Source organism: Trachinotus anak, unplaced genomic scaffold (genome assembly GCF_046630095.1).
Source record: "Trachinotus anak isolate AG129_WGS33_773 ecotype Australia unplaced genomic scaffold, CSIRO_AGI_Tana_v1 ptg000003l, whole genome shotgun sequence".
NCBI classification, from domain to species: Eukaryota; Metazoa; Chordata; class Actinopteri; order Carangiformes; family Carangidae; genus Trachinotus; species Trachinotus anak.
The window spans coordinates 20,457,021-20,480,996 of NW_027273854.1; the positions used below are offsets into that span (position 1 = coordinate 20,457,021).

General features: G+C 47.2%; 7 non-coding genes and 3 pseudogenes across 7 annotated transcripts; all 10 read right to left on the bottom strand.

The window, feature by feature from the left end:
• Nucleotides 1-110: 110 nt before the first annotated feature.
• Nucleotides 111-225, bottom strand: LOC139619084 (U5 spliceosomal RNA). The gene has a single exon (XR_011690089.1). It is a non-coding gene; the product is annotated as a U5 spliceosomal RNA (small nuclear RNA).
• A 407-nt stretch (nucleotides 226-632) lies between these two features.
• LOC139619796 (U2 spliceosomal RNA) lies at nucleotides 633-807 on the bottom strand (annotated as a pseudogene).
• A 5,752-nt stretch (nucleotides 808-6,559) lies between these two features.
• On the bottom strand, nucleotides 6,560-6,674 carry LOC139619085 (U5 spliceosomal RNA). The gene has a single exon (XR_011690090.1). It is a non-coding gene; the product is annotated as a U5 spliceosomal RNA (small nuclear RNA).
• Nucleotides 6,675-7,073: 399 nt separating this feature from the next.
• LOC139619671 (U2 spliceosomal RNA) lies at nucleotides 7,074-7,255 on the bottom strand. Its single transcript, XR_011690653.1, has one exon. It is a non-coding gene; the product is annotated as a U2 spliceosomal RNA (small nuclear RNA).
• Nucleotides 7,256-13,004: 5,749 nt separating this feature from the next.
• LOC139619086 (U5 spliceosomal RNA) lies at nucleotides 13,005-13,119 on the bottom strand. Its single transcript, XR_011690091.1, has one exon. It is a non-coding gene; the product is annotated as a U5 spliceosomal RNA (small nuclear RNA).
• A 407-nt stretch (nucleotides 13,120-13,526) lies between these two features.
• On the bottom strand, nucleotides 13,527-13,701 carry LOC139619797 (U2 spliceosomal RNA; annotated as a pseudogene).
• Nucleotides 13,702-19,455: 5,754 nt separating this feature from the next.
• On the bottom strand, nucleotides 19,456-19,570 carry LOC139619087 (U5 spliceosomal RNA). Its single transcript, XR_011690092.1, has one exon. It is a non-coding gene; the product is annotated as a U5 spliceosomal RNA (small nuclear RNA).
• A 395-nt stretch (nucleotides 19,571-19,965) lies between these two features.
• Nucleotides 19,966-20,157, bottom strand: LOC139619486 (U2 spliceosomal RNA). The gene has a single exon (XR_011690479.1). It is a non-coding gene; the product is annotated as a U2 spliceosomal RNA (small nuclear RNA).
• A 164-nt stretch (nucleotides 20,158-20,321) lies between these two features.
• LOC139619088 (U5 spliceosomal RNA) lies at nucleotides 20,322-20,436 on the bottom strand. Its single transcript, XR_011690093.1, has one exon. It is a non-coding gene; the product is annotated as a U5 spliceosomal RNA (small nuclear RNA).
• Nucleotides 20,437-20,827: 391 nt separating this feature from the next.
• On the bottom strand, nucleotides 20,828-21,030 carry LOC139619834 (U2 spliceosomal RNA; annotated as a pseudogene).
• Between the last annotated feature and the right edge of the window lie 2,946 nt (nucleotides 21,031-23,976).

Sequence of the window (23,976 nt, forward strand, 5' to 3'; positions counted from 1 at the left end):
GCGGTTGGCTGCTTTTGACATGAGCGGAGCAATGGCTGCTTTTCACCACCTCCGCCCACCTCCCCATTCCTGACCTCGACAGCTGTTTGACTTTTCACAAACTCAAAGGGCTCAGCCATACGGCAGAGCCTGCCAAAAATAGCTTAAACTCATTGGTGTTCCTCTCCACGGAAGTCTTTAGTAAAAGGCGAAAGACTTGTGCGTGATGAAGAGAAACCAGAGTCAGTACAGGCCTCTCCTCAAGAGCGGCCGAGGACCCCATTGGTCCCAGTCACCGCCCTCACGGTAGCCTTCTCTTAGCTTGCCAAATCCCCGCCCCCTCCCCATGTTGTCACGGGCTCTAGCCAATCGGGCTGTGGAGAAAAGTGTCTGGGCCTCAACATGCAATCCCCACAAATTTCTCAAGTTATCAGGCGCTTGCAGGCCCCCGGGGACCAAAATACAGGGAAAATGCGGGGTTGATTGGAGGCTAGCAGCCCTTCCAGGGCGCGTGAGGGATATCAGCTGTGGGGCAGGTTGACTCACCTTCCTCCAGCCACTGCCAGAGGGGCATTTGAAACTGTACGTTTGCGTCATTGTTTGCTTGCTTGCTTGCTTGCTTGCTTGCTTGCTTGCTTTTCCACACGGCCAGAGAAGGGTGCACCGTTCCCGGCGGCACTGCAATGCCAGGTCGATGCGTGGAGTGAACGGAGCAAGCCCCTTTTTCAGCTCCCAGTTCTAAAAATCCGTTTAATATGTTTGTCCTCGGGTAGAGGACATATCAGATATTAAACTGATAAGAACAGATTTTTTCTTTCGAAAAGATTTATTGACACTCATTTCAAGTTTTTTCAAAGAAGGTTTACATCTTGAGATACAAAGGGTACATTATAATCACAACAATATGATAAATAGTTGTAAAACCATTGTTTGTTTGTTTTTTTTTTTTTTTTTAAACATTAAAAACAAATATTTCAAGGGGTTTTACATGTTGTCAAACATAAAATCCATCTCACAAATGAAAACCATGGAGTGTCCCAAATCTTTAAAAAGGGAGTGCATTGGTTTAAAACTTCTCTTCTTTCTAATTTTGTGCAGGAGCAGAATGAGTCCCTACCCAGGGTCACTCATTCCGCTCCCCCAAACATTTGGTCTCTCGGGATCCTGTCGTGGTGCTCAGAGGAGATCCTCACCCTGTTGCTCCTTCCCACCTGCCTCACCCGGAGAGCCAGGCCGCCGCTGCTTTGACCTTTTCATGTGTGGCTCCGGCTCCTTCGTCCGAATGGGCACAGAGGCGATGCTTCTTTGTGGCTGTGTCCTAGGCCTGCCGCCTACAGCCATCCGGATCACAGCCACGGGGGGGATCTGCATGTGCTTCCTTACCAGCAAGTTTCTGGAGGTCCATATGGCGTCTTTGATGGCGGCTAGGGTGAGCCACATCTGGGCAAAGTCATCGTTCTTCAGTGTTTTTTGGCTCACCCCATACAGCACCAGTTGTGCTGTAAGGACCTCCCTTGCTGGCAAGTACGGGAATTGCAAGGAGCCGGCCATTGCCCACTGGTCTACGGCAGCGCTGCACTCCCAGAGCAAATGCCTCACCGACTCTGGCGCGCCACAACCGGGTCGGGGGCAGGTTGAGCGTGTTGACATGCCCCGGGAGTGCATGACGGACCTGACTGGGAGAATCTCATGAGCCACCATCCATGACAGGTCCCGGAGTCTGTTTGGAAGAGCGGAATGGTTCACGTTGCGCCAAACTGTTGAGGGCTCGCCAAATGCGAGCCCGCGCACTGGACTCACTGGCTCCTGCTCCTGCACAACAGAGATCAGAGAACGGTGGTTGGTTAAAATATGCAGCTCCTCCTGCTCCAGTTTAAAATGCTTTAAAAACGTCGGGATAAAAGCATAGGCTGGTGGCAGGCTAAAAGACACGGGTACTTTAAGATCTGTAGGTAAAATCTTCAATCGTCTGAGGTACGATCCCATCCAGAAACGTGTCATGGCTGTAGTTTTGGGGTTTCCGGATGGGTCTGTGGCTTGTTTGAGGTGTAGTGCGGTGTATCGGCTTCCTAAAAACAAGTACAGGTCAGGCACTCCTTTTCCTCCTTTCTCTTTTGGCCTTTTCATGACCTCCCTCCTCAGTCTCTCCCACTTGGAGCCCCACAGGAAATAAAAGATGGCTCGCTCCAGATCTAAAAGCACTCTCCTAGGTGGGATAAAAACAGAACTGATGAGTAAAAGCAAAGGTAAAATCACCGCTTTGATGATTAAAACCTTTCCTTCAATAGTCAGTCCTCTAAGTCCCCAATATCCTAGTCTTTGTTTTACTTTCCCTACCACGTCTGGCCAATTTGTTGTTCCTTCTCCCTCCCTGTCAAATTTGATCCCCAGTATTTTTTGGTCAGTCTGGGTCACAGTCAAAGGGAGTCCTGTCATCTCAGTCGCTGTCCACGGTCCATAAAATTGGGCTTGGGTCTTGTTTTTGTTCAACTTTGACCCAGAAGCCTGTCCAAACCAGTCAGTCAAGTCCAGCGTCCTGTTGACGGATAAAAGGTCGGTGCATAAAATGTTCACGTCGTCCATGTATAAAATACACTTGGTGTCCAGTCCCCCGCTCCCCGGTACTCCCAACCCATTGATTCGTTGATCCCTTCTCAAGATCTGTGCCAGCGGTTCTATACATGTTATGTATAGGAGGGCAGATAACGGACAACCCTGACGGACACCGCAGTTAATATCGACTGCTTTTGTCAAATGCCCGTTAATCACAAATTTGCTGGTAATGTCCCGATACAGCAATCCCACCCAAGCTAGAAACCTTTCTGGGAACCCCATTTTTTGCAGTACCTTGAAAAGGTACTGGTGCGAGACCCGATCGAAGGCTTTCTCAAAATCTAAATTTAGGACTACTAGCCGGATGTTTCTGTCTCTCGCGTAACAGATGGTGTCTCGGATCAGTACCAGGCTGTCGGTGATCTTCCTCCCTGGGATGGCACAGCCTTGATCCGGGTGAATCACCCCCTTTAAAAACAAGGACATACGTGAGGCTAAAAGTTTGCTAAAAAGTTTACAATCAAGGTTTAAAAGTGCGATAGGTCTCCAGTTCATCAGGTCGGTCTTGTCTTTGTTTTTGTGCAGTAGAGTCACTATCCCTACTCTAAAACTGTCAGGAAGTCGGTCTAGGTGCTCAAAGTCTTTAAAAACATCGATCAAATCAGGTGCTAAAATGTCCCAAAAGGTCAAATAAAATTCCAAGGGAAGTCCATCCTGTCCTGGGGACTTCCCTTTTTTAAAACTTGACAAACATTTATTTAACTCTAGAATGGTAAAATCTTGGGTTAAAAGCACACTGTCTTTTACTTTTTTATCGATGGATTTTAAAACTTCATTCATGGTGTCTATTCTAATGGGCTTTTCTTTATACAATTCTACGTAAAAATTTTCCACAATCTGTTTAATTTCTTCGATATTCTCTGTTATGCACCCGTTTTCCTTTTTTAGTTTTAAAATGGTCCCCCCTTTACTAACAATTTTCTTAAAAAAATACCTGGTGCACTTCTCACCCTCCTCTATTTCCCGTTCCCTGCTCCTTAAAATGACACCCTTGCTTTTAATTTCAGCTAAAACCGACATCTCTGATTTGATTTCTCTAATTTCTTCATTAAAATCCATTCCATTTTGGTTGAGGTTAAAATAGCGCTGTAGTCGCTTCTGCAGTCCCATCATGCGTCTGTTCTCCTTGCCCTTTCTTTTTTTGCCTGCCTGTCTGAAAAAAGTCTGGGTCTTTCCCTTCACCATCTCCCACCAGTGTGCTCGTGTATCGTACATGTCTTGAAGGGTCTGCCACTCTCGGTACTGCTCCCTGTACTGCTGAACTAGATGTTGATCTTCAAGCAGGGAGCAGTTGAGTTTCCACAGACCACTTCCAAAAGTCACACCTGAAGAGAGTGAAAGGGTGCAGGAGAGCATCAGGTGGTCAGAAAAGAAAACAGGGGTCAATCTAGCATCGGTCGGCGGGCAGTCCCGTGTGAAAATAAAATCTATGCGAGAGGCTCTGGTGCCATCACCACTGAACCAGGTGAAGCCCTCCTCTCTGGGATGCATGGTTTTAAAACAGTCTTGTAGTTTAAAATCCCTGCATATGCCCTGTAATAAAACCGATGTTTTGTCAATTTTAAAATCTTCCCCTGTTCTTTTTCTATCTTTTCGACTTAAAATACAGTTAAAATCACCTCCTAAAACTAATGGCACTCTCCCTAGCATGTGGGACTGCAGGTCTTCTAAAAGGTCATACCTGTCATTTTTGTCGTTAAAGCCATAAATATTGAGAAGGTTAAAATCCTGTCCCATAAAGGTCAAGTGTGCTAAAAGTGCCCTACCGTCTCTCACCACAGTGCTACCCTTCACCAGAACCTGAGGGTTTTTTATTAAAATGGCCACTCCATCGTTCTTATTTTGGTTTGATCCGCTCCATATCGATGTCTGTGGCCACATCTCCTCCCACTGTCGGTAGTGTTTTAAAAACGGTATGCCACATTCCTGCATTAAAAACACATCTGACTTTGTAGATTTAAGAAAGGATAAAACACTCTGGGCTCTAACTCTCGACTTCACACTTCTCACATTGATGGTTGAGAAGGTGAGTGTCATGAGTATGATTAAAAACAACAGGTATGAAATTTTAAAAACACTAAATAGAGGTTTAAGATGCTAAAATATCTTTTTTTTTTTAAAAAAAAGGCAGTTAGACTATTTCTTGTGAACGGGGCTCCTCCTTCACTTCAACAGGTGATGAAGGAGGGAGTTGAGCTCCATTCCCCCGTCGGACTCTGGGGGTTGGCCTTTGACGCAAGGCTGCATTTAGCTTGGAGTCCTTAGGGGTTGATTGTAGAGCTACTGTCAGGAAAGAGACTTCATTTGGTGAATTGGAGGGGAAGACTCTGGGCTCCTCCACAGATGAACTGTCTGAGAGAGTCCCAACTCTTCCCCTCTTCTCTGAGGCTACAGGAGACTCAGAGGACAATTCCGATGCAAGTCTCTTTGTTTGCTGGGCATCGGGGAGGGGGGCATCCTCACTATTTTCAGGTGGTTGAAAATCTTCCATTTCTGAACTAGCTCCGCCCACTTCCTGCATCTCCCCATCCTCCTCTCCACTCTCCATTGATGGGGCTGTTGCAGGCCCCTCCCCCTCTCCCGCCTCACATGATCCCTCCTCTCCAATCACAGTATCTGGCGGGAGATTTGAATTTTCCTGCCCAGCCTCTTCAACCTGCTCTTTTTCTTTTTGTCCTCCATTTTGTTCATTGGCTTTTGCTGCCTTTAGTTTGTTGGCAAACGATTTGGGGCAAGCTCTGAAGAGATGATTTGTTTCTCCACAAAGGTTGCACTTCCTGCCATTGGTGCACTCCTCAAAAGTGTGCCCAATTTCTCTACACTTTCCGCAAAAGGTTTTTGCGCACGCTTCTACCAGGTGCCCATGCTCACCGCACTTGCGGCAGAGCTTGGGCTGACCTTGGTAGTGGATGTAGCCCCTGTTTTCACCCAGAACTATCATTGACGGCAGATGTTTCAGGCCTTGGAAGCCCTGGGGGTCCTGCCATTGTTGAATGGGGACCCTCCAAGCGCAATTCCAGATGCCGTCCTCATCTCTCACTTTGGTAGCCTGGCCTTTAACAGTGCAGTATCTCCCCAGCCATATACAAATGTCTTCTGCATTCACTGTCTCATTAAACATTCTGACAATGACTGTTTTCAATGCATTATCAGTCAGTTTTTCAACAACAAATGCAGAAAACTGGGGTTTCACAGACTCAAATCTTGTCCAAAATTCTCTCAAGATAGCCGCAGACTGGAAGCTTACATCAAAACCTTTGTTTAATGGTAGGGTCAAAATACAATTCAAATCGTTTGCTGTGAATTTCAAAGCCTGTTGGATTAGCTTCCTGGAGAAATCTAGCCTTGACATCTCCAGGAGCTTTCCATCCTTTTCTTTAAACTTAAAACGGACGCTGTGGTGCCTCCGCATGTTGGCATGGGTGGCCGACATGGTGGAGGCACCACAAGCTAAAAGGATCTAAAATCAGTAAAAAACTTACAATGGACAAAAAAACAATGAACAATAAATAAGTAAATACAATTAAAAATATAAAAAGGAAAAAAATCTAAAAACGTACTTACCTTTTCAAGTTTTGGCCTGGACAAGGTGTTGAATCCGGCAGAGCGCAGGTAAGAGATTCTCTGGGCCAATGAATTCCTATTTGTTTAAGATATGCAACCACAGAAAAGTTGCACAACTTTAAACAAGGAATGTAGACAATTTCCTCCCAAGAGCTGGTTTAACTCAGAGCCACAACAGGCAAGAATTTAACCATCAAAAGGAGGCGACCGCAGTCTTAGCCAAAAGGCCGAGAAGCGATGGGCCCAAAGTGTCTGGCGTTCCAGCCAGGCTCTTGGCACAAATCTCGCTGGTCGCGGTTGGCTGCTTTTGACATGAGCGGAGCAATGGCTGCTTTTCACCACCTCCGCCCACCTCCCCATTCCTGACCTCGACAGCTGTTTGACTTTTCACAAACTCAAAGGGCTCAGCCATACGGCAGAGCCTGCCAAAAATAGCTTAAACTCATTGGTGTTCCTCTCCACGGAAGTCTTTAGTAAAAGGCGAAAGACTTGTGCGTGATGAAGAGAAACCAGAGTCAGTACAGGCCTCTCCTCAAGAGCGGCCGAGGACCCCATTGGTCCCAGTCACCGCCCTCACGGTAGCCTTCTCTTAGCTTGCCAAATCCCCGCCCCCTCCCCATGTTGTCACGGGCTCTAGCCAATCGGGCTGTGGAGAAAAGTGTCTGGGCCTCAACATGCAATCCCCACAAATTTCTCAAGTTATCAGGCGCTTGCAGGCCCCCGGGGACCAAAATACAGGGAAAATGCGGGGTTGATTGGAGGCTAGCAGCCCTTCCAGGGCGCGTGAGGGATATCAGCTGTGGGGCAGGTTGACTCACCTTCCTCCAGCCACTGCCAGAGGGGCATTTGAAACTGTACGTTTGCGTCATTGTTTGCTTGCTTGCTTGCTTGCTTGCTTGCTTTTCCACACGGCCAGAGAAGGGTGCACCGTTCCCGGCGGCACTGCAATGCCAGGTCGATGCGTGGAGTGAACGGAGCAAGCCCCTTTTTCAGCTCCCAGTTCTAAAAATCCGTTTAATATGTTTGTCCTCGGGTAGAGGACATATCAGATATTAAACTGATAAGAACAGATTTTTTTTTTTTTTTTTCGAAAAGATTTATTGACACTCATTTCAAGTTTTTTTCAAAGAAGGTTTACATCTTGAGATACAAAGGGTACATTATAATCACAACAATATGATAAATAGTTGTAAAACCATTGTTTGTTTGTTTTTTTTTTTTAAAACATTAAAAACAAATATTTCAAGGGGTTTTACATGTTGTCAAACATAAAATCCATCTCACAAATGAAAACCATGGAGTGTCCCAAATCTTTAAAAAGGGAGTGCATTGGTTTAAAACTTCTCTTCTTTCTAATTTTGTGCAGGAGCAGAATGAGTCCCTACCCAGGGTCACTCATTCCGCTCCCCCAAACATTTGGTCTCTCGGGATCCTGTCGTGGTGCTCAGAGGAGATCCTCACCCTGTTGCTCCTTCCCACCTGCCTCACCCGGAGAGCCAGGCCGCCGCTGCTTTGACCTTTTCATGTGTGGCTCCGGCTCCTTCGTCCGAATGGGCACAGAGGCGATGCTTCTTTGTGGCTGTGTCCTAGGCCTGCCGCCTACAGCCATCCGGATCACAGCCACGGGGGGGATCTGCATGTGCTTCCTTACCAGCAAGTTTCTGGAGGTCCATATGGCGTCTTTGATGGCGGCTAGGGTGAGCCACATCTGGGCAAAGTCATCGTTCTTCAGTGTTTTTTGGCTCACCCCATACAGCACCAGTTGTGCTGTAAGGACCTCCCTTGCTGGCAAGTACGGGAATTGCAAGGAGCCGGCCATTGCCCACTGGTCTACGGCAGCGCTGCACTCCCAGAGCAAATGCCTCACCGACTCTGGCGCGCCACAACCGGGTCGGGGGCAGGTTGAGCGTGTTGACATGCCCCGGGAGTGCATGACGGACCTGACTGGGAGAATCTCATGAGCCACCATCCATGACAGGTCCCGGAGTCTGTTTGGAAGAGCGGAATGGTTCACGTTGCGCCAAACTGTTGAGGGCTCGCCAAATGCGAGCCCGCGCACTGGACTCACTGGCTCCTGCTCCTGCACAACAGAGATCAGAGAACGGTGGTTGGTTAAAATATGCAGCTCCTCCTGCTCCAGTTTAAAATGCTTTAAAAACGTCGGGATAAAAGCATAGGCTGGTGGCAGGCTAAAAGACACGGGTACTTTAAGATCTGTAGGTAAAATCTTCAATCGTCTGAGGTACGATCCCATCCAGAAACGTGTCATGGCTGTAGTTTTGGGGTTTCCGGATGGGTCTGTGGCTTGTTTGAGGTGTAGTGCGGTGTATCGGCTTCCTAAAAACAAGTACAGGTCAGGCACTCCTTTTCCTCCTTTCTCTTTTGGCCTTTTCATGACCTCCCTCCTCAGTCTCTCCCACTTGGAGCCCCACAGGAAATAAAAGATGGCTCGCTCCAGATCTAAAAGCACTCTCCTAGGTGGGATAAAAACAGAACTGATGAGTAAAAGCAAAGGTAAAATCACCGCTTTGATGATTAAAACCTTTCCTTCAATAGTCAGTCCTCTAAGTCCCCAATATCCTAGTCTTTGTTTTACTTTCCCTACCACGTCTGGCCAATTTGTTGTTCCTTCTCCCTCCCTGTCAAATTTGATCCCCAGTATTTTTTGGTCAGTCTGGGTCACAGTCAAAGGGAGTCCTGTCATCTCAGTCGCTGTCCACGGTCCATAAAATTGGGCTTGGGTCTTGTTTTTGTTCAACTTTGACCCAGAAGCCTGTCCAAACCAGTCAGTCAAGTCCAGCGTCCTGTTGACGGATAAAAGGTCGGTGCATAAAATGTTCACGTCGTCCATGTATAAAATACACTTGGTGTCCAGTCCCCCGCTCCCCGGTACTCCCAACCCATTGATTCGTTGATCCCTTCTCAAGATCTGTGCCAGCGGTTCTATACATGTTATGTATAGGAGGGCAGATAACGGACAACCCTGACGGACACCGCAGTTAATATCGACTGCTTTTGTCAAATGCCCGTTAATCACAAATTTGCTGGTAATGTCCCGATACAGCAATCCCACCCAAGCTAGAAACCTTTCTGGGAACCCCATTTTTTGCAGTACCTTGAAAAGGTACTGGTGCGAGACCCGATCGAAGGCTTTCTCAAAATCTAAATTTAGGACTACTAGCCGGATGTTTCTGTCTCTCGCGTAACAGATGGTGTCTCGGATCAGTACCAGGCTGTCGGTGATCTTCCTCCCTGGGATGGCACAGCCTTGATCCGGGTGAATCACCCCCTTTAAAAACAAGGACATACGTGAGGCTAAAAGTTTGCTAAAAAGTTTACAATCAAGGTTTAAAAGTGCGATAGGTCTCCAGTTCATCAGGTCGGTCTTGTCTTTGTTTTTGTGCAGTAGAGTCACTATCCCTACTCTAAAACTGTCAGGAAGTCGGTCTAGGTGCTCAAAGTCTTTAAAAACATCGATCAAATCAGGTGCTAAAATGTCCCAAAAGGTCAAATAAAATTCCAAGGGAAGTCCATCCTGTCCTGGGGACTTCCCTTTTTTAAAACTTGACAAACATTTATTTAACTCTAGAATGGTAAAATCTTGGGTTAAAAGCACACTGTCTTTTACTTTTTTATCGATGGATTTTAAAACTTCATTCATGGTGTCTATTCTAATGGGCTTTTCTTTATACAATTCTACGTAAAAATTTTCCACAATCTGTTTAATTTCTTCGATATTCTCTGTTATGCACCCGTTTTCCTTTTTTAGTTTTAAAATGGTCCCCCCTTTACTAACAATTTTCTTAAAAAAATACCTGGTGCACTTCTCACCCTCCTCTATTTCCCGTTCCCTGCTCCTTAAAATGACACCCTTGCTTTTAATTTCAGCTAAAACCGACATCTCTGATTTGATTTCTCTAATTTCTTCATTAAAATCCATTCCATTTTGGTTGAGGTTAAAATAGCGCTGTAGTCGCTTCTGCAGTCCCATCATGCGTCTGTTCTCCTTGCCCTTTCTTTTTTTGCCTGCCTGTCTGAAAAAAGTCTGGGTCTTTCCCTTCACCATCTCCCACCAGTGTGCTCGTGTATCGTACATGTCTTGAAGGGTCTGCCACTCTCGGTACTGCTCCCTGTACTGCTGAACTAGATGTTGATCTTCAAGCAGGGAGCAGTTGAGTTTCCACAGACCACTTCCAAAAGTCACACCTGAAGAGAGTGAAAGGGTGCAGGAGAGCATCAGGTGGTCAGAAAAGAAAACAGGGGTCAATCTAGCATCGGTCGGCGGGCAGTCCCGTGTGAAAATAAAATCTATGCGAGAGGCTCTGGTGCCATCACCACTGAACCAGGTGAAGCCCTCCTCTCTGGGATGCATGGTTTTAAAACAGTCTTGTAGTTTAAAATCCCTGCATATGCCCTGTAATAAAACCGATGTTTTGTCAATTTTAAAATCTTCCCCTGTTCTTTTTCTATCTTTTCGACTTAAAATACAGTTAAAATCACCTCCTAAAACTAATGGCACTCTCCCTAGCATGTGGGACTGCAGGTCTTCTAAAAGGTCATACCTGTCATTTTTGTCGTTAAAGCCATAAATATTGAGAAGGTTAAAATCCTGTCCCATAAAGGTCAAGTGTGCTAAAAGTGCCCTACCGTCTCTCACCACAGTGCTACCCTTCACCAGAACCTGAGGGTTTTTTATTAAAATGGCCACTCCATCGTTCTTATTTTGGTTTGATCCGCTCCATATCGATGTCTGTGGCCACATCTCCTCCCACTGTCGGTAGTGTTTTAAAAACGGTATGCCACATTCCTGCATTAAAAACACATCTGACTTTGTAGAATTAAGAAAGGATAAAACACTCTGGGCTCTAACTCTCGACTTCACACTTCTCACATTGATGGTTGAGAAGGTGAGTGTCATGAGTATGATTAAAAACAACAGGTATGAAATTTTAAAAACACTAAATAGAGGTTTAAGATGCTAAAATATCTTTTTTTTTTTAAAAAAAAGGCAGTTAGACTATTTCTTGTGAACGGGGCTCCTCCTTCACTTCAACAGGTGATGAAGGAGGGAGTTGAGCTCCATTCCCCCGTCGGACTCTGGGGGTTGGCCTTTGACGCAAGGCTGCATTTAGCTTGGAGTCCTTAGGGGTTGATTGTAGAGCTACTGTCAGGAAAGAGACTTCATTTGGTGAATTGGAGGGGAAGACTCTGGGCTCCTCCACAGATGAACTGTCTGAGAGAGTCCCAACTCTTCCCCTCTTCTCTGAGGCTACAGGAGACTCAGAGGACAATTCCGATGCAAGTCTCTTTGTTTGCTGGGCATCGGGGAGGGGGGCATCCTCACTATTTTCAGGTGGTTGAAAATCTTCCATTTCTGAACTAGCTCCGCCCACTTCCTGCATCTCCCCATCCTCCTCTCCACTCTCCATTGATGGGGCTGTTGCAGGCCCCTCCCCCTCTCCCGCCTCACATGATCCCTCCTCTCCAATCACAGTATCTGGCGGGAGATTTGAATTTTCCTGCCCAGCCTCTTCAACCTGCTCTTTTTCTTTTTGTCCTCCATTTTGTTCATTGGCTTTTGCTGCCTTTAGTTTGTTGGCAAACGATTTGGGGCAAGCTCTGAAGAGATGATTTGTTTCTCCACAAAGGTTGCACTTCCTGCCATTGGTGCACTCCTCAAAAGTGTGCCCAATTTCTCTACACTTTCCGCAAAAGGTTTTTGTGCACGCTTCTACCAGGTGCCCATGCTCACCGCACTTGCGGCAGAGCTTGGGCTGACCTTGGTAGTGGATGTAGCCCCTGTTTTCACCCAGAACTATCATTGACGGCAGATGTTTCAGGCCTTGGAAGCCCTGGGGGTCCTGCCATTGTTGAATGGGGACCCTCCAAGCGCAATTCCAGATGCCGTCCTCATCTCTCACTTTGGTAGCCTGGCCTTTAACAGTGCAGTATCTCCCCAGCCATATACAAATGTCTTCTGCATTCACTGTCTCATTAAACATTCTGACAATGACTGTTTTCAATGCATTATCAGTCAGTTTTTCAACAACAAATGCAGAAAACTGGGGTTTCACAGACTCAAATCTTGTCCAAAATTCTCTCAAGATAGCCGCAGACTGGAAGCTTACATCAAAACCTTTATTTAATGGTAGGGTCAAAATACAATTCAAATCGTTTGCTGTGAATTTCAAAGCCTGTTGGATTAGCTTCCTGGAGAAATCTAGCCTTGACATCTCCAGGAGCTTTCCATCCTTTTCTTTAAACTTAAAACGGACGCTGTGGTGCCTCCGCATGTTGGCATGGGTGGCCGACATGGTGGAGGCACCACAAGCTAAAAGGATCTAAAATCAGTAAAAAACTTACAATGGACAAAAAAACAATGAACAATAAATAAGTAAATACAATTAAAAATATAAAAAGGAAAAAAATCTAAAAACGTACTTACCTTTTCAAGTTTTGGCCTGGACAAGGTGTTGAATCCGGCAGAGCGCAGGTAAGAGATTCTCTGGGCCAATGAATTCCTATTTGTTTAAGATATGCAACCACAGAAAAGTTGCACAACTTTAAACAAGGAATGTAGACAATTTCCTCCCAAGAGCTGGTTTAACTCAGAGCCACAACAGGCAAGAATTTAACCATCAAAAGGAGGCGACCGCAGTCTTAGCCAAAAGGCCGAGAAGCGATGGGCCCAAAGTGTCTGGCGTTCCAGCCAGGCTCTTGGCACAAATCTCGCTGGTCGCGGTTGGCTGCTTTTGACATGAGCGGAGCAATGGCTGCTTTTCACCACCTCCGCCCACCTCCCCATTCCTGACCTCGACAGCTGTTTGACTTTTCACAAACTCAAAGGGCTCAGCCATACGGCAGAGCCTGCCAAAAATAGCTTAAACTCATTGGTGTTCCTCTCCACGGAAGTCTTTAGTAAAAGGCGAAAGACTTGTGCGTGATGAAGAGAAACCAGAGTCAGTACAGGCCTCTCCTCAAGAGCGGCCGAGGACCCCATTGGTCCCAGTCACCGCCCTCACGGTAGCCTTCTCTTAGCTTGCCAAATCCCCGCCCCCTCCCCATGTTGTCACGGGCTCTAGCCAATCGGGCTGTGGAGAAAAGTGTCTGGGCCTCAACATGCAATCCCCACAAATTTCTCAAGTTATCAGGCGCTTGCAGGCCCCCGGGGACCAAAATACAGGGAAAATGCGGGGTTGATTGGAGGCTAGCAGCCCTTCCAGGGCGCGTGAGGGATATCAGCTGTGGGGCAGGTTGACTCACCTTCCTCCAGCCACTGCCAGAGGGGCATTTGAAACTGTACGTTTGCGTCATTGTTTGCTTGCTTGCTTGCTTGCTTGCTTGCTTGCTTGCTTTTCCACACGGCCAGAGAAGGGTGCACCGTTCCCGGCGGCACTGCAATGCCAGGTCGATGCGTGGAGTGAACGGAGCAAGCCCCTTTTTCAGCTCCCAGTTCTAAAAATCCGTTTAATATGTTTGTCCTCGGGTAGAGGACATATCAGATATTAAACTGATAAGAACAGATTTTTTCTTTCGAAAAGATTTATTGACACTCATTTCAAGTTTTTTCAAAGAAGGTTTACATCTTGAGATACAAAGGGTACATTATAATCACAACAATATGATAAATAGTTGTAAAACCATTGTTTGTTTGTTTTTTTTTTTTTTTTTAAACATTAAAAACAAATATTTCAAGGGGTTTTACATGTTGTCAAACATAAAATCCATCTCACAAATGAAAACCATGGAGTGTCCCAAATCTTTAAAAAGGGAGTGCATTGGTTTAAAACTTCTCTTCTTTCTAATTTTGTGCAGGAGCAGAATGAGTCCCTACCCAGGGTCACTCATTCCGCTCCCCCAAACATTTGGTCTCTCGGGATCCTGTCGTGGTGCTCAGAGGAGATCCTCACCCTGTTGCTCCTTCCCACCTGCCTCACCCGGAGAGCCAGGCCGCCGCTGCTTTGACCTTTTCATGTGTGGCTCCGGCTCCTTCGTCCGAATGGGCACAGAGGCGATGCTTCTTTGTGGCTGTGTCCTAGGCCTGCCGCCTACAGCCATCCGGATCACAGCCACGGGGGGGATCTGCATGTGCTTCCTTACCAGCAAGTTTCTGGAGGTCCATATGGCGTCTTTGATGGCGGCTAGGGTGAGCCACATCTGGGCAAAGTCATCGTTCTTCAGTGTTTTTTGGCTCACCCCATACAGCACCAGTTGTGCTGTAAGGACCTCCCTTGCTGGCAAGTACGGGAATTGCAAGGAGCCGGCCATTGCCCACTGGTCTACGGCAGCGCTGCACTCCCAGAGCAAATGCCTCACCGACTCTGGCGCGCCACAACCGGGTCGGGGGCAGGTTGAGCGTGTTGACATGCCCCGGGAGTGCATGACGGACCTGACTGGGAGAATCTCATGAGCCACCATCCATGACAGGTCCCGGAGTCTGTTTGGAAGAGCGGAATGGTTCACGTTGCGCCAAACTGTTGAGGGCTCGCCAAATGCGAGCCCGCGCACTGGACTCACTGGCTCCTGCTCCTGCACAACAGAGATCAGAGAACGGTGGTTGGTTAAAATATGCAGCTCCTCCTGCTCCAGTTTAAAATGCTTTAAAAACGTCGGGATAAAAGCATAGGCTGGTGGCAGGCTAAAAGACACGGGTACTTTAAGATCTGTAGGTAAAATCTTCAATCGTCTGAGGTACGATCCCATCCAGAAACGTGTCATGGCTGTAGTTTTGGGGTTTCCGGATGGGTCTGTGGCTTGTTTGAGGTGTAGTGCGGTGTATCGGCTTCCTAAAAACAAGTACAGGTCAGGCACTCCTTTTCCTCCTTTCTCTTTTGGCCTTTTCATGACCTCCCTCCTCAGTCTCTCCCACTTGGAGCCCCACAGGAAATAAAAGATGGCTCGCTCCAGATCTAAAAGCACTCTCCTAGGTGGGATAAAAACAGAACTGATGAGTAAAAGCAAAGGTAAAATCACCGCTTTGATGATTAAAACCTTTCCTTCAATAGTCAGTCCTCTAAGTCCCCAATATCCTAGTCTTTGTTTTACTTTCCCTACCACGTCTGGCCAATTTGTTGTTCCTTCTCCCTCCCTGTCAAATTTGATCCCCAGTATTTTTTGGTCAGTCTGGGTCACAGTCAAAGGGAGTCCTGTCATCTCAGTCGCTGTCCACGGTCCATAAAATTGGGCTTGGGTCTTGTTTTTGTTCAACTTTGACCCAGAAGCCTGTCCAAACCAGTCAGTCAAGTCCAGCGTCCTGTTGACGGATAAAAGGTCGGTGCATAAAATGTTCACGTCGTCCATGTATAAAATACACTTGGTGTCCAGTCCCCCGCTCCCCGGTACTCCCAACCCATTGATTCGTTGATCCCTTCTCAAGATCTGTGCCAGCGGTTCTATACATGTTATGTATAGGAGGGCAGATAACGGACAACCCTGACGGACACCGCAGTTAATATCGACTGCTTTTGTCAAATGCCCGTTAATCACAAATTTGCTGGTAATGTCCCGATACAGCAATCCCACCCAAGCTAGAAACCTTTCTGGGAACCCCATTTTTTGCAGTACCTTGAAAAGGTACTGGTGCGAGACCCGATCGAAGGCTTTCTCAAAATCTAAATTTAGGACTACTAGCCGGATGTTTCTGTCTCTCGCGTAACAGATGGTGTCTCGGATCAGTACCAGGCTGTCGGTGATCTTCCTCCCTGGGATGGCACAGCCTTGATCCGGGTGAATCACCCCCTTTAAAAACAAGGACATACGTGAGGCTAAAAGTTTGCTAAAAAGTTTACAATCAAGGTTTAAAAGTGCGATAGGTCTCCAGTTCATCAGGTCGGTCTTGTCTTTGTTTTTGTGCAGTAGAGTCACTATCCCTACTCTAAAACTGTCAGGAAGTCGGTCTAGGTGCTCAAAGTCTTTAAAAACATCGATCAAATCAGGTGCTAAAATGTCCCAAAAGGTCAAATAAAATTCCAAGGGAAGTCCATCCTGTCCTGGGGACTTCCCTTTTTTAAAACTTGACAAACATTTATTTAACTCTAGAATGGTAAAATCTTGGGTTTAAAGCACACTGTCTTTTACTTTTTTATCGATGGATTTTAAAACTTCATTCATGGTGTCTATTCTAATGGGCTTTTCTTTATACAATTCTACGTAAAAATTTTCCACAATCTGTTTAATTTCTTCGATATTCTCTGTTATGCACCCGTTTTCCTTTTTTAGTTTTAAAATGGTCCCCCCTTTACTAACAATTTTCTTAAAAAAATACCTGGTGCACTTCTCACCCTCCTCTATTTCCCGTTCCCTGCTCCTTAAAATGACACCCTTGCTTTTAATTTCAGCTAAAACCGACATCTCTGATTTGATTTCTCTAATTTCTTCATTAAAATCCATTCCATTTTGGTTGAGGTTAAAATAGCGCTGTAGTCGCTTCTGCAGTCCCATCATGCGTCTGTTCTCCTTGCCCTTTCTTTTTTTGCCTGCCTGTCTGAAAAAAGTCTGGGTCTTTCCCTTCACCATCTCCCACCAGTGTGCTCGTGTATCGTACATGTCTTGAAGGGTCTGCCACTCTCGGTACTGCTCCCTGTACTGCTGAACTAGATGTTGATCTTCAAGCAGGGAGCAGTTGAGTTTCCACAGACCACTTCCAAAAGTCACACCTGAAGAGAGTGAAAGGGTGCAGGAGAGCATCAGGTGGTCAGAAAAGAAAACAGGGGTCAATCTAGCATCGGTCGGCGGGCAGTCCCGTGTGAAAATAAAATCTATGCGAGAGGCTCTGGTGCCATCACCACTGAACCAGGTGAAGCCCTCCTCTCTGGGATGCATGGTTTTAAAACAGTCTTGTAGTTTAAAATCCCTGCATATGCCCTGTAATAAAACCGATGTTTTGTCAATTTTAAAATCTTCCCCTGTTCTTTTTCTATCTTTTCGACTTAAAATACAGTTAAAATCACCTCCTAAAACTAATGGCACTCTCCCTAGCATGTGGGACTGCAGGTCTTCTAAAAGGTCATACCTGTCATTTTTGTCGTTAAAGCCATAAATATTGAGAAGGTTAAAATCCTGTCCCATAAAGGTCAAGTGTGCTAAAAGTGCCCTACCGTCTCTCACCACAGTGCTACCCTTCACCAGAACCTGAGGGTTTTTTATTAAAATGGCCACTCCATCGTTCTTATTTTGGTTTGATCCGCTCCATATCGATGTCTGTGGCCACATCTCCTCCCACTGTCGGTAGTGTTTTAAAAACGGTATGCCACATTCCTGCATTAAAAACACATCTGACTTTGTAGATTTAAGAAAGGATAAAACACTCTGGGCTCTAACTCTCGACTTCACACTTCTCACATTGATGGTTGAGAAGGTGAGTGTCATGAGTATGATTAAAAACAACAGGTATGAAATTTTAAAAACACTAAATAGAGGTTTAAGATGCTAAAATATCTTTTTTTTTTTAAAAAAAAGGCAGTTAGACTATTTCTTGTGAACGGGGCTCCTCCTTCACTTCAACAGGTGATGAAGGAGGGAGTTGAGCTCCATTCCCCCGTCGGACTCTGGGGGTTGGCCTTTGACGCAAGGCTGCATTTAGCTTGGAGTCCTTAGGGGTTGATTGTAGAGCTACTGTCAGGAAAGAGACTTCATTTGGTGAATTGGAGGGGAAGACTCTGGGCTCCTCCACAGATGAACTGTCTGAGAGAGTCCCAACTCTTCCCCTCTTCTCTGAGGCTACAGGAGACTCAGAGGACAATTCCGATGCAAGTCTCTTTGTTTGCTGGGCATCGGGGAGGGGGGCATCCTCACTATTTTCAGGTGGTTGAAAATCTTCCATTTCTGAACTAGCTCCGCCCACTTCCTGCATCTCCCCATCCTCCTCTCCACTCTCCATTGATGGGGCTGTTGCAGGCCCCTCCCCCTCTCCCGCCTCACATGATCCCTCCTCTCCAATCACAGTATCTGGCGGGAGATTTGAATTTTCCTGCCCAGCCTCTTCAACCTGCTCTTTTTCTTTTTGTCCTCCATTTTGTTCATTGGCTTTTGCTGCCTTTAGTTTGTTGGCAAACGATTTGGGGCAAGCTCTGAAGAGATGATTTGTTTCTCCACAAAGGTTGCACTTCCTGCCATTGGTGCACTCCTCAAAAGTGTGCCCAATTTCTCTACACTTTCCGCAAAAGGTTTTTGTGCACGCTTCTACCAGGTGCCCATGCTCACCGCACTTGCGGCAGAGCTTGGGCTGACCTTGGTAGTGGATGTAGCCCCTGTTTTCACCCAGAACTATCATTGACGGCAGATGTTTCAGGCCTTGGAAGCCCTGGGGGTCCTGCCATTGTTGAATGGGGACCCTCCAAGCGCAATTCCAGATGCCGTCCTCATCTCTCACTTTGGTAGCCTGGCCTTTAACAGTGCAGTATCTCCCCAGCCATATACAAATGTCTTCTGCATTCACTGTCTCATTAAACATTCTGACAATGACTGTTTTCAATGCATTATCAGTCAGTTTTTCAACAACAAATGCAGAAAACTGGGGTTTCACAGACTCAAATCTTGTCCAAAATTCTCTCAAGATAGCCGCAGACTGGAAGCTTACATCAAAACCTTTATTTAATGGTAGGGTCAAAATACAATTCAAATCGTTTGCTGTGAATTTCAAAGCCTGTTGGATTAGCTTCCTGGAGAAATCTAGCCTTGACATCTCCAGGAGCTTTCCATCCTTTTCTTTAAACTTAAAACGGACGCTGTGGTGCCTCCGCATGTTGGCATGGGTGGCCGACATGGTGGAGGCACCACAAGCTAAAAGGATCTAAAATCAGTAAAAAACTTACAATGGACGAAAAAAAACAATGAACAATAAATAAGTAAATACAATTAAAAATATAAAAAGGAAAAAAATCTAAAAACGTACTTACCTTTTCAAGTTTTGGCCTGGACAAGGTGTTGAATCCGGCAGAGCGCAGGTAAGAGATTCTCTGGGCCAATGAATTCCTATTTGTTTAAGATATGCAACTACAGAAAAGTTGCACAACTTTAAACAAGGAATGTAGACAATTTCCTCCCAAGAGCTGGTTTAACTCAGAGCCACAACAGGCAAGAATTTAACCATCAAAAGGAGGCGACCGCAGTCTTAGCCAAAAGGCCGAGAAGCGATGGGCCCAAAGTGTCTGGCGTTCCAGCCAGGCTCTTGGCACAAATCTCGCTGGTCGCGGTTGGCTGCTTTTGACATGAGCGGAGCAATGGCTGCTTTTCACCACCTCCGCCCACCTCCCCATTCCTGACCTCGACAGCTGTTTGACTTTTCACAAACTCAAAGGGCTCAGCCATACGGCAGAGCCTGCCAAAAATAGCTTAAACTCATTGGTGTTCCTCTCCACGGAAGTCTTTAGTAAAAGGCGAAAGACTTGTGCGTGATGAAGAGAAACCAGAGTCAGTACAGGCCTCTCCTCAAGAGCGGCCGAGGACCCCATTGGTCCCAGTCACCGCCCTCACGGTAGCCTTCTCTTAGCTTGCCAAATCCCCGCCCCCTCCCCATGTTGTCACGGGCTCTAGCCAATCGGGCTGTGGAGAAAAGTGTCTGGGCCTCAACATGCAATCCCCACAAATTTCTCAAGTTATCAGGCGCTTGCAGGCCCCCGGGGACCAAAATACAGGGAAAATGCGGGGTTGATTGGAGGCTAGCAGCCCTTCCAGGGCGCGTGAGGGATATCAGCTGTGGGGCAGGTTGACTCACCTTCCTCCAGCCACTGCCAGAGGGGCATTTGAAACTGTACGTTTGCGTCATTGTTTGCTTGCTTGCTTGCTTGCTTGCTTTTCCACACGGCCAGAGAAGGGTGCACCGTTCCCGGCGGCACTGCAATGCCAGGTCGATGCGTGGAGTGAACGGAGCAAGCCCCTTTTTCAGCTCCCAGTTCTAAAAATCCGTTTAATATGTTTGTCCTCGGGTAGAGGACATATCAGATATTAAACTGATAAGAACAGATACTACACTTGATCTTAGCCAAAAGGCCGAGAAGCGATGGGCCCAAAGTGTCTGGCGTTCCAGCCAGGCTCTTGGCACAAATCTCGCTGGTCGCGGTTGGCTGCTTTTGACATGAGCGGAGCAATGGCTGCTTTTCACCACCTCCGCCCACCTCCCCATTCCTGACCTCGACAGCTGTTTGACTTTTCACAAACTCAAAGGGCTCAGCCATACGGCAGAGCCTGCCAAAAATAGCTTAAACTCATTGGTGTTCCTCTCCACGGAAGTCTTTAGTAAAAGGCGAAAGACTTGTGCGTGATGAAGAGAAACCAGAGTCAGTACAGGCCTCTCCTCAAGAGCGGCCGAGGACCCCATTGGTCCCAGTCACCGCCCTCACGGTAGCCTTCTCTTAGCTTGCCAAATCCCCGCCCCCTCCCCATGTTGTCACGGGCTCTAGCCAATCGGGCTGTGGAGAAAAGTGTCTGGGCCTCAACATGCAATCCCCACAAATTTCTCAAGTTATCAGGCGCTTGCAGGCCCCCGGGGACCAAAATACAGGGAAAATGCGGGGTTGATTGGAGGCTAGCAGCCCTTCCAGGGCGCGTGAGGGATATCAGCTGTGGGGCAGGTTGACTCACCTTCCTCCAGCCACTGCCAGAGGGGCATTTGAAACTGTACGTTTGCGTCATTGTTTGCTTGCTTGCTTGCTTGCTTTTCCACACGGCCAGAGAAGGGTGCACCGTTCCCGGCGGCACTGCAATGCCAGGTCGATGCGTGGAGTGAACGGAGCAAGCCCCTTTTTCAGCTCCCAGTTCTAAAAATCCGTTTAATATGTTTGTCCTCGGGTAGAGGACATATCAGATATTAAACTGATAAGAACAGATTTTTTTTTTTTTTTTTTTTATTTCAGTTCCTCACTCCAAAACAAATGTCACAAAACAAAGAAAACAGTTTACATATGAGGTCCAAAAATCCAAAACACAATTGACCCACTCCATCCATTTTGTTCAAACAAAACAAACCAAGCCAAACAAAAGTTTACCTTAAACATCCTACCCCCCCCCCCCCCCCTATTTCAATCCCACAGACCAAAACCCCCCTTCCACCTCTCTAAAGCAGCATGCATTCCCCACTTCAGGATGTCCCTCTCAATTCTCCTCTTCAAGTCTGCTTTTACTCTGCTCACCACCCCATCCACTCTACTGCATCTGTTGTTCTTAATTAGGTCCTGTCTAGCCACCCACAAGCCTCTCTTTACCATGCTAATTACTAGCCAAACAGCTAATTTTGCCCAACCCAGTCCTGTTCCCACCCCCCTCTCAACCATTTCCCATGATAGTTGGAACCCAAAGACTCCCTTCCGTAGCCACAGCTCCACCCTTTCCCATACTACCCTAGAAAAGGGACAGTCCCACATTACATGCCTAATTGTCTCCTCTACCGAGCACCCAATCCTAGGACACACCGGAGACCTTGCCAACCCATGCCGGTACATGATGTCTTGTACTGGCAAACACTTATGGAGGCACAACCAGTTCAGGTCCTTAAGGCCATTATCAAGCCCATGAGGCTGAATCCCCCTCCAAACACTTGGCAATATTCCTGGGACCGGAGGTGCAATGACCCTTTGCTTAACCTCTTTGTAGAGGGCCCTGTGATTAAGTTGCAGGGCTGGTGCAGAAGCCTCCGGGTGCGCCCGCAGCCACCTGGCTGCATGGCGGTAGTGCCATGGTTGCTGCTCTACCCGGGGAGCCAAGTTGTCCCAAACCAAAAGCTGCCTTGCTTGGTAGGCAAAAAAGAGGCGCAAAAAATAGCCAGAGGGGTGAACCACTGGGCCAGCTAATTCCCTACACATAAAAGAAACGAAAATGCAGTCCAACTTCAGTGGCAGATGTGGCACATCTCTCCCCCCTTCCTCAACCCCTGCCAACATGCGGGCCCTCGCAACATACTCATATCTCCCCCCCCAAATAAAACCAAATACGTGACGCATGAGAGGCCTCCTCATACTGACTGGTAGTGGATATATGTAAGCCAGGTACAGGAGAGAAGGCAAAACATCCACCTTGAGAACAAGTACCTTCCCTACAAACGTCAGGCACCTACTCTTCCAGAGAGAAATCTTCCTCTGGACCGCCTCCAGACGCCTCGTCCAGTTCACTGTGGCACCATGAGGCGACTCAAAACTTACCCCTAGGACCTTCAGAGGCCCAGAGCAGAGAGACAGACCCCCTGGTACATCCGTCCTTTCTCTCCACCTCCCAAAGAACTTAACCGAGGACTTTGCACAATTAAGGCTTGATCCAGCCACCCGGCTGAAGTCACTAAAAATCTGCAATGAACGGATAAGGCACTCATCCCTGTCCAGCAGCAATGTAGTGTCATCAGCATACTGAGACAGCTTGACTCGCAGACCCCCACTGCCAGGCACAAAAAAACCTCTCACTCCAGGATCAGCCCGAATGGCAGCTGCCAATGGCTCCATGTAAAGCACATAGAGCAGCGGTGAGAGCGGGCAACCCTGTCTCACCCCAGAGTACAAACTAAAAGCCTCCCCCAGGTGCCCATTAACCAAAACCCTGCTCCCCGCACCCCTATACAATGTGCGCAGCCACCCTACAAAAACCTGACCGAAACCTAGCCTTTCCAGTACACTAAACATAAAACCCCAATGTACTCTGTCAAAGGCCTTTGCTTGATCAAGACCGACCAGCATAAGCGGCAGATGCCTATCCTCAGCCCAAGCCACAGCATCCCGTAAGAGTTGCAGGTTCCATCTTACTGAGCGCCCTGGCACTGCACATGTCTGGTCCACATGGACCACATGTGGCAGGGCCACGCTTAACCGGTCTGCCAGAACCTTAGCCAGGAGCTTATAGTCTACGCACAGCATGGACAGCGGTCGCCAGTTATCCATATCAGCGCGATCCCCTTTCTTAAACAGAAGGGAGATAACTCCAGTCGCCATAGACCTCCCCATTTTCCCCGTACAGAGCACCTCAGTCAACACCTCCAACAATACTGGCCCAAGTATGTCCCAAAACTTAACATAGAACTCTACCGGCAACCCATCAATGCCTGGCACCTTGCGCCTGTTCATCCTACAGAGAGCACCTTCAAGCTCTTTGAGGGTCAGTGGGGCCTCCAAAGCCCGCACTATGTTCCCTGGCACCTGCTGGTTCAGCAAATCCAGGAACACCCCTCCCCCTCCTATGTCTACCGCTCGCTCCGTGAAAACATCACGGAAATGATCTGTAGCGACACACACCATCTCGCAGGTGTCCACCACAACCCTGCCCTGTTTATTCCTAACTCCTGACACCAGCTGCTTCGCCCTATCAGCCCGTATGGAGCCAAAAAAAGCAGCCGAACATGTCTCTGACTGTTCAATGAACTGCAGACGTGACCGCACCAGGTATGCGCGGGCCCTACCCTCAAAAATATGTCTCAGACTTGCTTTCAAGGATGCGCAAACTTGATGGTCTACAGCACCTTTACAGTTACCCCTAGCATACTCGAGTTCAAGGCGGTGCTGGAGATGGACCACCTCCCTCTTTGCCATTCCAGCCTTTCTCTGACAATAACTTAAACAAAATATCTTCATCCTCTCCTTAGCCACCTCCCACCACTCTAACAACCCCTGGCACAGCGGTTTGAGTCCCATAAGACCCTTAAAAAACCAAAGAAACTGTTGACTAAACAAGTCCTCCTCCAGCACACTAATATTTAAGCGCCAAAACCCAGGCCCGAAGACTGGCAAATCCAAACTCACCGTAAACAGCAAACCATCATGATCCGAAAAGCAAACCGGGAGCACCCTTCCTGCAACCAACTTCAAGGTCTTAACAAAAAATACATAATCTAAACGCTTAAAGATC